Genomic DNA, 11455 nt, shown 5'->3' on the forward strand with positions numbered 1-11455 from the left:
AAAGAAAGAAAGAAAGAAAGAAAGAAAGAAAGAAAGAAAGAAAGAAAGAAAGAAAGAAAGAAAGAAAGTAAAAACAAGTGGTCCCTGCTCTCAAAGAGCTTACATTATAACTGGGGAGTCAACATATATACATAGGACAAATGCTAAGTAAATAAAAGGTAGTTTGAGAGGAGAAGTTACTAGGACCATAAAGATCTAGAGCTGGAAAGGATATTAGAGGGAATCTAGTCCAACTCCCTCATTTTTAATAAGTTACGTTAAAATATAACACTGATTTTTTTTCATGAGAGGTAGCATAAATGACCTCATCAAGGACATGAATGACTGAATGGAAAAAGAACATGGGCTGGCCATGTAGCAAGAGGGAGGGGTGACAGATGGACAGCTTGAGCACTGCAATGGTATCCAGGAAAATCCACAAGAGCTAGAGGGAGGCCTCCAACACACTGAATGGATCTCTTATGAAATGTTTACTGAAAAAATATGAACAAGAATCACACAAGATGGGAAGGCATAAGCGGGATATACTAGTGCCATCATGGATCCTCTGAGATATGGAGGAAAATTTTTAAATGTATATTTTACTGGGCAAAGTAATGTCAGAGACAGAGAGAGAGAGAGAATGCTAACAGTAAATCAGTCAATAAGCATTTATTGGGTACTTACTATGTGGTACCAGGAATTGTATTAAGCACTGGGGATACAAAGAAAGGCAAAATTGTTCCTGCCCTCCAAATGCTAGCATTCTCTTTGTTACATGAAAAACCCAATTTCCTCCCTTTCAGCTCAAGGTAATGCTTATTTCATGCCTAGTCATAGAAGATCCACAGCAACTGGAAATAGCCTTCTGGGACCATGTGACTTATCTTAGAGGGGAAAGCCAGGAATAGTTTCTTCCCCCAGAGGGGAAGAAGCCAAGAGGCAGAGACCTTGGTGATTCACAAATGTTTATAGATAAGGGTTCCAGGATCTAGAGACCATGTAGCCAGGCTCTTGAATCATTTCTGACTTTAGGCTTTAGTCACAGAGGCTATGTCCACTTATCATCAGCTCACTCCTACACCTTTCTGCACATCCTCTTTCTTAGTGGTAACTAAGTTAGGAATTAAGTTTGGTGGTAGACAAAGAAAGAAAGAAAGAAAGGAAGGAAGGAAGGAAGGAAGGAAGGAAGAAAGGAAGGAAGGAAGGAAGGAAGGAAGAAAGTAAAAACAAATGGTCCCTCCTCTCAAGGAGCTTACATTATAATTGGGGAATCAACATATATACATAGGACAAATGCTAAGTAAATAAAAGGTAGTTTGAGAGGAGAAGTTACTAGGACCATAAAGATCTAGAGCTGGAAAGGATATTAGAGGGAATCTAGTCCAACTCCCTCATTTGGCATCTGTGGCAACTGAGGCACAAAAAAGTTAAATAGTTTGTCCATAGTGACAAGCCTAGTAAATATAAGCGGCAGGATTTGAATCCAGGTCTTTCTGACTCTAAGTCCAGTACATAATTTACTATCCTAAGGCGTTGTCCTACGACATTAGCAATTGGGCAGATAAGAAAAGGCAGTGCCCTCGAAGCATGACTCTGATGTTAAATGATAGTTGGGACTAGAAATGGTACAGGATAAAGCAGATCTTTTCCGTAAGTTATACCACTAACTTTTAGGAGACAGACAAACTGACTAAGGGGGGAGGATTCATGATACATAAAACATTCTGCTTCCTTTCTTCTCTCACTTCAACTATTAATGCTAACCATCTAATGAAAACTAGTAGACTATGCTGTATCAACCAATGTGGCAGCATGGTTCAATGCCCAATGCTGTCCATCTGGCACCTTACTAATGTAATGAACGCATTTAAAAAAGCAAAGTAAATAAAAACCTTAAAATAATTTCTTTAAGTTCCAAATATGGAATATAAGCAGCCCCTAAATTTCTTGATGTTCTCAGATGCAACTAGGTGGCACAATGGATAAAGCCTGGGTATCAAGTCAAGAAAATCCGAGTTTAAATCCTGCCACAGACACTTCTCACTGTGTGACTCTGGGCAAGTCACTTAACCTCTGTCTCAGTTTCTTTAACTATAAAACGGGGATAATAATAATACCTTCCTCTGAGGGCTGTTATAAGGATCAAATGAGATAGCATTTGTAAAGCACTTAGCACAGAGCCTGGCACAGAGTAGGTACTTAATAAATAAATTCTTGTTTCCTTCTTTCCTATTTCAAGATTTAAATCCTTAAATCTCTCAGTGATACCTTTACTTTCCATATGTAAATATCACAATTAAGCAAACAAAATCCGTTACAGTGAACTGCCACAGTTGCATATCTAAAGTCAGAAGTCTTAGATTCAAGTACCCTGCCTCTGACATCTATAAGTTATGTGACCACCTCCTTGGCTCTCATTTTCCTATCTACCAAATAAGGGGGTTGTGTTGGATGGTCCCCAGGGTCCTTTTCAATTCTACTGTTGTGGTATTCTAGGAGAAGGGGCTTGTTCTTAAGCTATAGGGACTGAGTCATTCTCAATGATTTCCAGCAATTATGGAAAATATATATATCAATTCTTTCCTTGAAAAAATATCCTTTCTTCCTACAAAAGCTTGTGGATTGTTTCCCTTTTGTGGAATGCTATATGCAATCATGAGTTTCTTTCTTGCCCAAGAGTATAGTAAAAATAGGGAGTGAGGTAGTGTGGGGGCAATAGGACAGTCAATAATTAGGGGGAAGCTTCCTTCAAATCTAGCCCCAGGTGATATGAAAGTGAAAGCTTAGAAAGGACTCCCCACAAGTTGCTGCTCTCCCTCCCCATTTATTGGTCAGAAAAATTGGCAGGAAAGTGAAAACAACACCTCTAGCTGCATGAGCTCAGCAGGGTTATGTCTTTCACAGAAGGAGCCACAATGCCCAGTTTGCCTGGATAGGTGGGATTCGGAAAAATATGACTGATCATATCTCACTATATATATATATATATATATATATACACATACACATATATATACACACACACATATATATATACACACACACACATATATATACACACATACATACCACCACATATATATATATACACATACCATATATATATATACACCATATACATGCATGCATACATACATATATGCACACATAAATGCGTGTGTGTGTGTGTATATATATATATATGTATGTATGTATGTATATGGGAACAATTCTGCAACCTGTGATTCAGCCCAACCTAACCTTGCTGCCTTTGTTTATCAACTGTGTATCAGAGCCCACTCCTGAATCAGGAACTCTCTGTGCTGCCAGAAAGAACTCTGCTGTAGTGCTCAAGGACAATTCAATTAACTGTCTTTGGAGAGTCTGATTCCCTAGCAGTCACTCTTTTATAACATACACTGAAGCTTCACTCCCTTCTCTTTCCCCAACCATTCACTCCCATCACCAAATAACCACAACAACAACAACAATAATCTGAGGGGAGATACATGGTAAAGTTTTCCAAATCAAACTATATAGTTATTTTTTTGTTGAAAGGACATTTCCAGAAAAGAAAATCAAGCTTCAAACAAATAGACTTTCCCAGTCTTACCTGAGAATAAGCACTATATTTTCTCCAAATAAGATAAAGATTGGGACTAGAAATGTGATCACTGGTAAACGGATTCCCAGGTAAGGAAACTTCCTCTACTAACACAAGTCAATTTCTTCTCTGAAACCTTATAGTCTTAGAGAGTCTGGAGCACTGAGAGGTTAAGAGATTTGACCAAGATCACATAGCCATTGTGGATCAGAATTTGTATTTGAACCCAGGTCTTCCTAGCTATGAGGCTATTTTATCTAGCATGTGAAAAAATACCATAAATTTATCTTAAAGATGTCCACTAAAAAAATCCCCCATCAAATACTTTAATTTTTATATGCCCATTTGTATCCCAAGTAATTTCTTATTGATACTTTAAAAACAATTTAGCTGGTCCCCTGAAAAATGTCTTGAGAGATTTTTATTATAAATATTCTTTCCCAACATAACCATATGAATAAGGCTGGCCTCACCTTTTGCCTCCCCCTAGCCCGTCATTTCCCTGCTGGAGCTATTGGGCCAGTCTAGCTTCACGGGAAGTCTCCCTTAGGAAGCATTCCATTTCAATATTCTATAGTAACAACGAAACACTTGTAATTTGCCTGATGATCTATCTCTTTTTGTTGTTGTTCAGTTATTTCAGGCATGTCCAACTCTTCATGACTCCATTTGGGGTTTTCTTGGCAAAAATACTGGAGTAATTTGCCATTTCCTTCTCCAGATTAAAGCAAACAGAGGTTAAGTGATTTGCTTAGTGTCACACAGTTAGTAAGTGTCTGAGGCCACATTAGAACTTAGGTCTTCCTGACTCCAGGCCCAGAATTCTATCCACTGAGCCATCTAGCTACCTCAATGTTTTGTGTTTATATACTTGTATATTAGACACACACACACACACACACACACACACACACACACACACACATCTACGAGCATGTGTAGATGTGTGTGTGTATCCCCTTATCCCCCCCACCTCCTAGACAACTGGTTGTAAAACAGTTACCAGTCACTTTTTCTTCTGATATATAATAGCTATGTGGCCATGGGCAAGTCACTTAACCTCATTAAGCCTCATTTCACCTTATCTGTAAAATAAGAGTAGCAACGTCTGCAATGTCTAACCTCCCTGATTTGTTGTAAGACTCAAAAGAGATAATGGCTGGAAAGTGATTTTCACATTTTAGCATGCTACATAAATGTCAGATATTATTATTAACCACCTCCCAGAATCAATTTTGAGGGTCATTTTGGAACTTGCTGAGAGTGAAGGATCTGTGGGGGCCTTGATTATTCCTTAGCAGAAAGACGCCTATGAAGATATTCTCGTTTAGAATTTGGACTGCTACATTTGTATGCCAGAACGGAACTCAAAGCAAGTCAATCCACAGGAAACTGGATGCAGGGCACTGCTAATCCTGTCATTTGACTAGTGGCATGCAGTTTTGTGTTGGACTATCTCAGTGAGATACATAATAAGAAAGGTTCAGAGCATTCCAAGCTCTGTAGTTTCCCTGACTACTGGAGAGGGGAGCTCTTCTGGACCTCATTTGACACCATGGCATAGAATAAGCCTATAGATCTTTGAAACAAATTGAAAACAAATCAGGTTTTTAAAAGCCATCTTGGGAGGAAGGGTTAAACTTTAAAATAATTTTCTCATTGTCATAACCAACAACTTTCTTAACAAAACCCAAAATACTCTTATTGTTACATGTGTTTATCTTTTAATGATTAAAAATTAACTTGTAGCCTACATCCTTGCTTGGAAAACTGTTACTATTTTAAGCTCATTGCCAAAGAACAAAATGGTTTGACATAGTAGAAAATGAAGTGATATGGAAAGTGGATAAATTAAAAGGCATTCATAGTCTTTTTTCTTCTTCTGGAAATCTACAAGAAATTACAAGAAACAATGTGATTATTGTTTTTCTTATTTGCATTTGCACAGTGCCTTCACTCCAAGAAACTTAATTGACTAGTGTGCTTTTTTTAGGTTCTCATGTCATGTATTATATAACGTTTTTTAAAAAGGCTTTCTAAAACTCTGCCAGTGTCCATATTTCTCATCTTATCTTATCTCAAGGGCATTTGTCTGTCTCAAGCTATCACAGAGGTGTGTGTATTTCTGAAGTAGGAGAAACTAGCACTGTGCCTGATTATATATTTATTGTAAACATCCCTAACTCTTAATGACTGTGAGAAGATAAGTATGAAAGAGTATATAGATTTATGTATCTATAAAACTGTATTTATACCCAATGAAGTGGTCCATCTCAACTAAGGGCAAACATCTAAATGCACACATGCACACACAGACACACACAGACACACAGCCTGTTTGAGTACAAAGGCGAATCTACTCCCTAGAAAGTGGGCAGAGGGAGAAGAATATCTCTAATCCTCAGGAAGCCAGGATTGTGGGAATGTCCCCTAAACTTGCCCTAAAGGAAGAACTTAGCTACTACAGGATAATTCCTTTTAGCTACTATAGGATAATTCCTATTAGGAGCAGAGAGATGGAGTTACTAAGGGATGACTTCAACAGTGTCTCTTTAGGGACAGGTAAATAAAGGAGGTACTGAGGAAATAGAAATGGGAAAATATTTAACTTGTTAGAAATGGAAGTTATAATAATAGTTTACATGAATAGTGTATTAAGGCTTATAAAGTGCTTACACACATTATCTCATTTGATCCTCAAAGAAATCATGAGGCTGGTGTTTTTATTATAGATAAAGACACTGAGGTTCAGAGACATTACACAACATCCATGACCACATAGCTAGTAAGCATCTGAAGTAGGACTTGAATTCAGGTCTTCCTGGCTCCAAAGTCAGCACTTTCATCCCTCTACCACAAAGAGAAGCAGTCATCAAACAATAAGTCAACCACATTGAAGTCCATTATTGTTAAAATTATTAGAACAGATTATTAAAGTGATAGTTTGTGAACACTTAGAAAAAAATGTTCACTATAAGCCACTATAATATATTCATTGATAACAAATCAAGTCAAATTAGTCTCATTTTCTTTCTTTTTTTGGACAAGGTTATTAAACCAGTAGATCAAGGGAATGCTATGGACATTGTACATCTGGATTTCATCAAGGCGCTTGACAATATTTCCCTATAACCTCAGGGTAAAGATGGAGAAAGAATGATAGCATAGTGAGGTAGATTTGAACTTGGTTGGATGACTGAACCTAGAAGGTGATCATTTAAATCAATATCAACAAGTCAAATAAGTCAATATCAATTTGGATGAATGTCTTTGAGGGAGTGCTGCAGGACTCTGTCCTCAGCTTTCTTTTATCTGACATTTTTATCAAAGATAAAGCTTAAAGCATAGATGGCACAAATATTATATTTGCAGATGACACCAAGCTAGAAGGGATAGTGGATATGTTAAATGACAAAATACGGATCCAAAAAGGCTGAAGTCAATAAGATGCAATTAAATGAAGTTTGAAGAGAAAAGTACATACAGGATGAAGGAGATGTAAGTAAAAAACCAGTTCATGTGAAAAAGATTTCAGAGTTCTAATTAACTATATGTTCAATATCACTCAATAGTATAACATGGCATTAAAAAAACAACCCTAATGTTACTGGTATTAATAGAAGCATAGTGTCTAGAACAAGGGAGGTGAGAGTCCCCTCATATTCTACCTTAGTTCATATATAGACTATCTAGTTCTGAGTGTCATATTGTAGAGGGGTTATTGACAACTTGAATTGTGACCTGTGAAGGTAGAACAGAATGTTCAAGGGAATAGAAACCACTTCACAAAAGGATTGGTTGGAAAAGCTGGATAAGGATGCACATATCTTAGAGAAGATTTAGAGTAATATGATAGTAGCTTTAAAAAGTATCATGTGGACAAGGAAATAGATGCGATCTGCTTGGCTCCAGAAGGCAAAACTAGGACCAATGGATCAAGGAAAGCATATTTCACCTAAAGGCAAGGGAAAACTTCAAAACAATTAAATCTGTTACAAAGTGGAATCAACGGCCTTGAAAGATGAGATGTTCCTGTCATAAGGGGTCTTCAAGTTTAAACCAGATGACTATTTTCCAGGAATATTGTAGGCTTAGTTATATGTTGGACTAGTTAACTGTTGAGGTCCCTTTCAATTCAGATATTATCTAATTTTCTACGGGATTGAAAACTAAATGGGACAGGAAAGTTCCCAAGATCTCTGTCTGTCTGTCTGTCTGTCTGTCTGTCTGTCTGTCTGTCTTTCTCTCTCTCTCTCTCACACAATAATTTCCACTCCCTTCTCATTCCATTTAGTTCCATTCTAATTTTGGAGGGAATTTGGAAGTTTTGCTGTCCCATGAGAGGTCATGACAGGAGCAGGAGTAATTCCACACTATAAGAATTAGTTAATATAAATGTTTTTGTTCCAAAGGGCACTAAGATGTTTATACATAAATTTCTTTGTTGTTGCTTTTTTCTGTGGATCACTGGAGTATTAGATAGCTAGAGAGCTAGCTAGACAGACCAACATTCCGGTAGATAGAGAGATAGAGAGATAGAGAGATAGATAGATAGATAGATAGATAGACAGACAGATAGATAGATATGGGTGGATGGATAAGAAAGAAAGGAAAGACAGACACAGACAGACAATCTATAAAGAGATAGTCATAGACAAAACAAACAAATTCATGTCAAAGATCTTAGTGCCCTTTAGAATGAAAATATTCATACTTACTACTTCCTACAGTGTGGAATTCCTCTCACTCATGTCATGACCTCTTATGAGACAGGAAAGCTCCCAAGATCTCTGTCTGCCAGTCTATCTGTCTCTCTGTGTCTCTGCCTCTCTCTCTCTCTCTCTCTCTCTCTCTCTGTCTCTCTCCCAATAATAATTTCCACTCCCTTCTCATAATCTTTCCACATCTTAATATACCCATCCAGTTTGCTTGCCTTTCTACTCCAGTTTCTACAGCCTTTTCTTGGTACTCTTCCCAGTGGTTCAGGGATTAGATTCCTTGTGAAGCCAAATAAGATACTAATTTGCATATCCAAAATGGGTCCCAAAGTGCAGTGATCTAAGTAACATATCTAGGGGGAAACTTTCAAAGAGTAATCAATTAATCAATCCATCAGAGACTGTAAGAAATATTTTGGCATTGCAACAAACATGGTGGTAAACTAACTGAAAATGGAAAGAAACCTTGGGTGATCTATAATTATATAATGCATGCTTCAACATCATTTACCAGATTTACACAAGCCAGTTTATGAAAGCATTTGATATCCAGGAGATAAAAACAAATAGTTTTATAACCAATGTTTAATACCAAACATAACATTAAAATTCAGTACATTTTAATGTGAGACAGAGGTTTAGGTCAATTTTTGTTGCTTCTGAACCAACTTATATTATATTATATTAATGGCTCACAATTCCTCACATAGTATTCATATTAACCTAAAGATGTCCACTAGATTTGCTCAACATCGCTTCTGTACTACACATTACCAGAACTTCTTTACCTGATTCTTTGCCTCAAGTTCAGAACCTGGCTCATTATCCATTTACCACTGATCTCTAGGATTGATGCACTGAACTGGGAAATGCAATAGCCATCATTTACATGCTGGGTCTTTCTCTCACACCAAGCTTCTGAGTTGCTCCCTTGCTTCACCCTTTGCAGCTATTATTCTGTGCTGTTTGAGGAAGTGCAAAGGAAAAGCAGACCTAAAAAGCTATGTGTGGATCATGTTTTCACTAATTATACTAAACAACAGTTGTTGTCCCTTAATATTGTTCCTTATTTTCTCTCCACTTCTGAAAAAATTAAGGCTCAGAAAACATCCATATATCTAAGACGGTTTACCTTGGTCCTAAATAGACACAGCAAAAGCTTTAAAGTCATCCAACAATAGAAAAAGTCTCCCTCATTTTAAGATGAGTATAGTAAGTGAATCAGAAAAATTTACCGTCAGAATCTCATTTATGTTCAGGATCAGCAAATCAACTCAATTAATGTGTTTTTTTTATTAAAAAAAAGAGGAAAATCCTCATAGGAAAAAGATAAAGCTATAAAGTCATGTTTTGCTTAGAAGTCATCTTCTTGAAGGCTTAATAAGAATAATTTTAGGTATATTTTTAAAAGCATCTGACTGTATAGGGCTGCCTTGAAATAGAAACATTAAGTAAAGACTCAACTAATTGTCTTGATTACATTTTCATATATTAAAGACAACCAGCTATGCAATTATGGTTTGAGATTCTGCTTGCTTAGACATAATTTGTCACCTTTCACAAGTTAGTTTTTTTTTAAAAAGCATTTTCTTTAAATGGTTTACTTTCCATATCATCACATTTAATCAATTGTCATTAACCAAAGGAGGAGAGGAAAAGGAATAACTGAAAAAAGAACTGATTTACAAGCTAATTTGAATCAAGATGTGATCCTTAACAAAAAGATATCAGGAAGAATTATCTTTGATTTCTCAAAAATTTTCAACTTAGTTCTATTATGTTTTTTACTGGCAATTTAACTTTCTGTCTTCAAAAAAACTCCTGTCCAACATATAAACTGAATCATAAGTTATATCTCCACCCACAATCCATTCCTGTATTCTCTGACTTTAAATTGAAAATAAACTAATTTTAAAATTATGATTAATAGACTGAATTTCATTTTCCATATATAATTATGAACCACATATGCTAATTTAAAAATGTTTAAGAGCTTTTTCCAACACATACCAATTTCATGCAATTAAGTAATCCAAAATACAATCTTCCTTGATGTCTAAGGCAAATGATGAAGGAAAATCCCAAGGAATATAAAATTGGTTTCATTGTTTTGTAATGTCTTTTAACTAAAGATGTACCTGGTAATCATGACTTATAGCAGTTATCTTGAAGAATTATTCATAATCAAATTTTACTACAGCTTGTGAGTTTATGACAGTTCTATGAGAACTGAAGAATTTTCACATACTAAGATATCTTGATAGCAGACTATGCTTTTTATTTTCTGCAGAGACTTTAAAAATTTTCAGTACTCATATGAAAACAATATCACAACTAGAGATTTAAATGGATAAAATTCAATGCTGTCACTTCCCTCTAACAAATCAAAACTTCAAAAACTCAAATGATATTCAAGACTTCCATTATATAACCCTTCAACAAACAATGAAATGTTATTGATTTTCCATTTTAAAGCCTAGTCAATGTACCTCAGAATAAATAAGCAATAAAATAAATTAAAAGTAAATGAAACCATATGTTAAAAATCCTGAGATCACAAAGAGAACAGTTGGTAGACATTTAAATTGGAATTAAAGTTAAATATTTATGTTGTTTCATTTGGCAAACTGGACATGTTCATTCTCAAAGGAGACAACACATTCCAAATGGTGTGTTCCATCCATTCTTCTCCCTAACCTCATTCATAAAGCAACCATTCAATTATGCAATGGGATAACCCATGTTTAATAAGCACTGGTTGATGTTTAATGTTAATTGCTATGCATGCAAATAAGCAACTATCACCCATTTTTATACTTAACAATTTAGGAAAAACCCACATGCATGTATACCTACATACCTGATCAGAAAGAGAAACATATGTAATGTTTTAAATAGGGAATTACAAAGGACAATTGAATTGACACAAGGCATATGAATGATCTCAGGCACTCCAGAGTGTGCAAAATGAGCAGGTTGCCTGAGCAAAGGACATAAAAGACTGTCGCTCTGATTGACCAAGCCCTACTATGTTTGCAATTCCTCCCTAGTATTTGTAGTGATTCCTGTGTGGAGAAAATAGATTTTCAGGAATGTGATGCTCTCTTTCATCTGCATTTCTGGGGCTCTTAAGGAAGTGGAATTCTGTATGAACTGATTGCAGTTAAGAAAT

This window comes from Vombatus ursinus, unplaced genomic scaffold, assembly GCF_900497805.2.
Source record: "Vombatus ursinus unplaced genomic scaffold, bare-nosed wombat genome assembly UNPS02014772.1, whole genome shotgun sequence".
Taxonomy (NCBI): Eukaryota; Metazoa; Chordata; class Mammalia; order Diprotodontia; family Vombatidae; genus Vombatus; species Vombatus ursinus.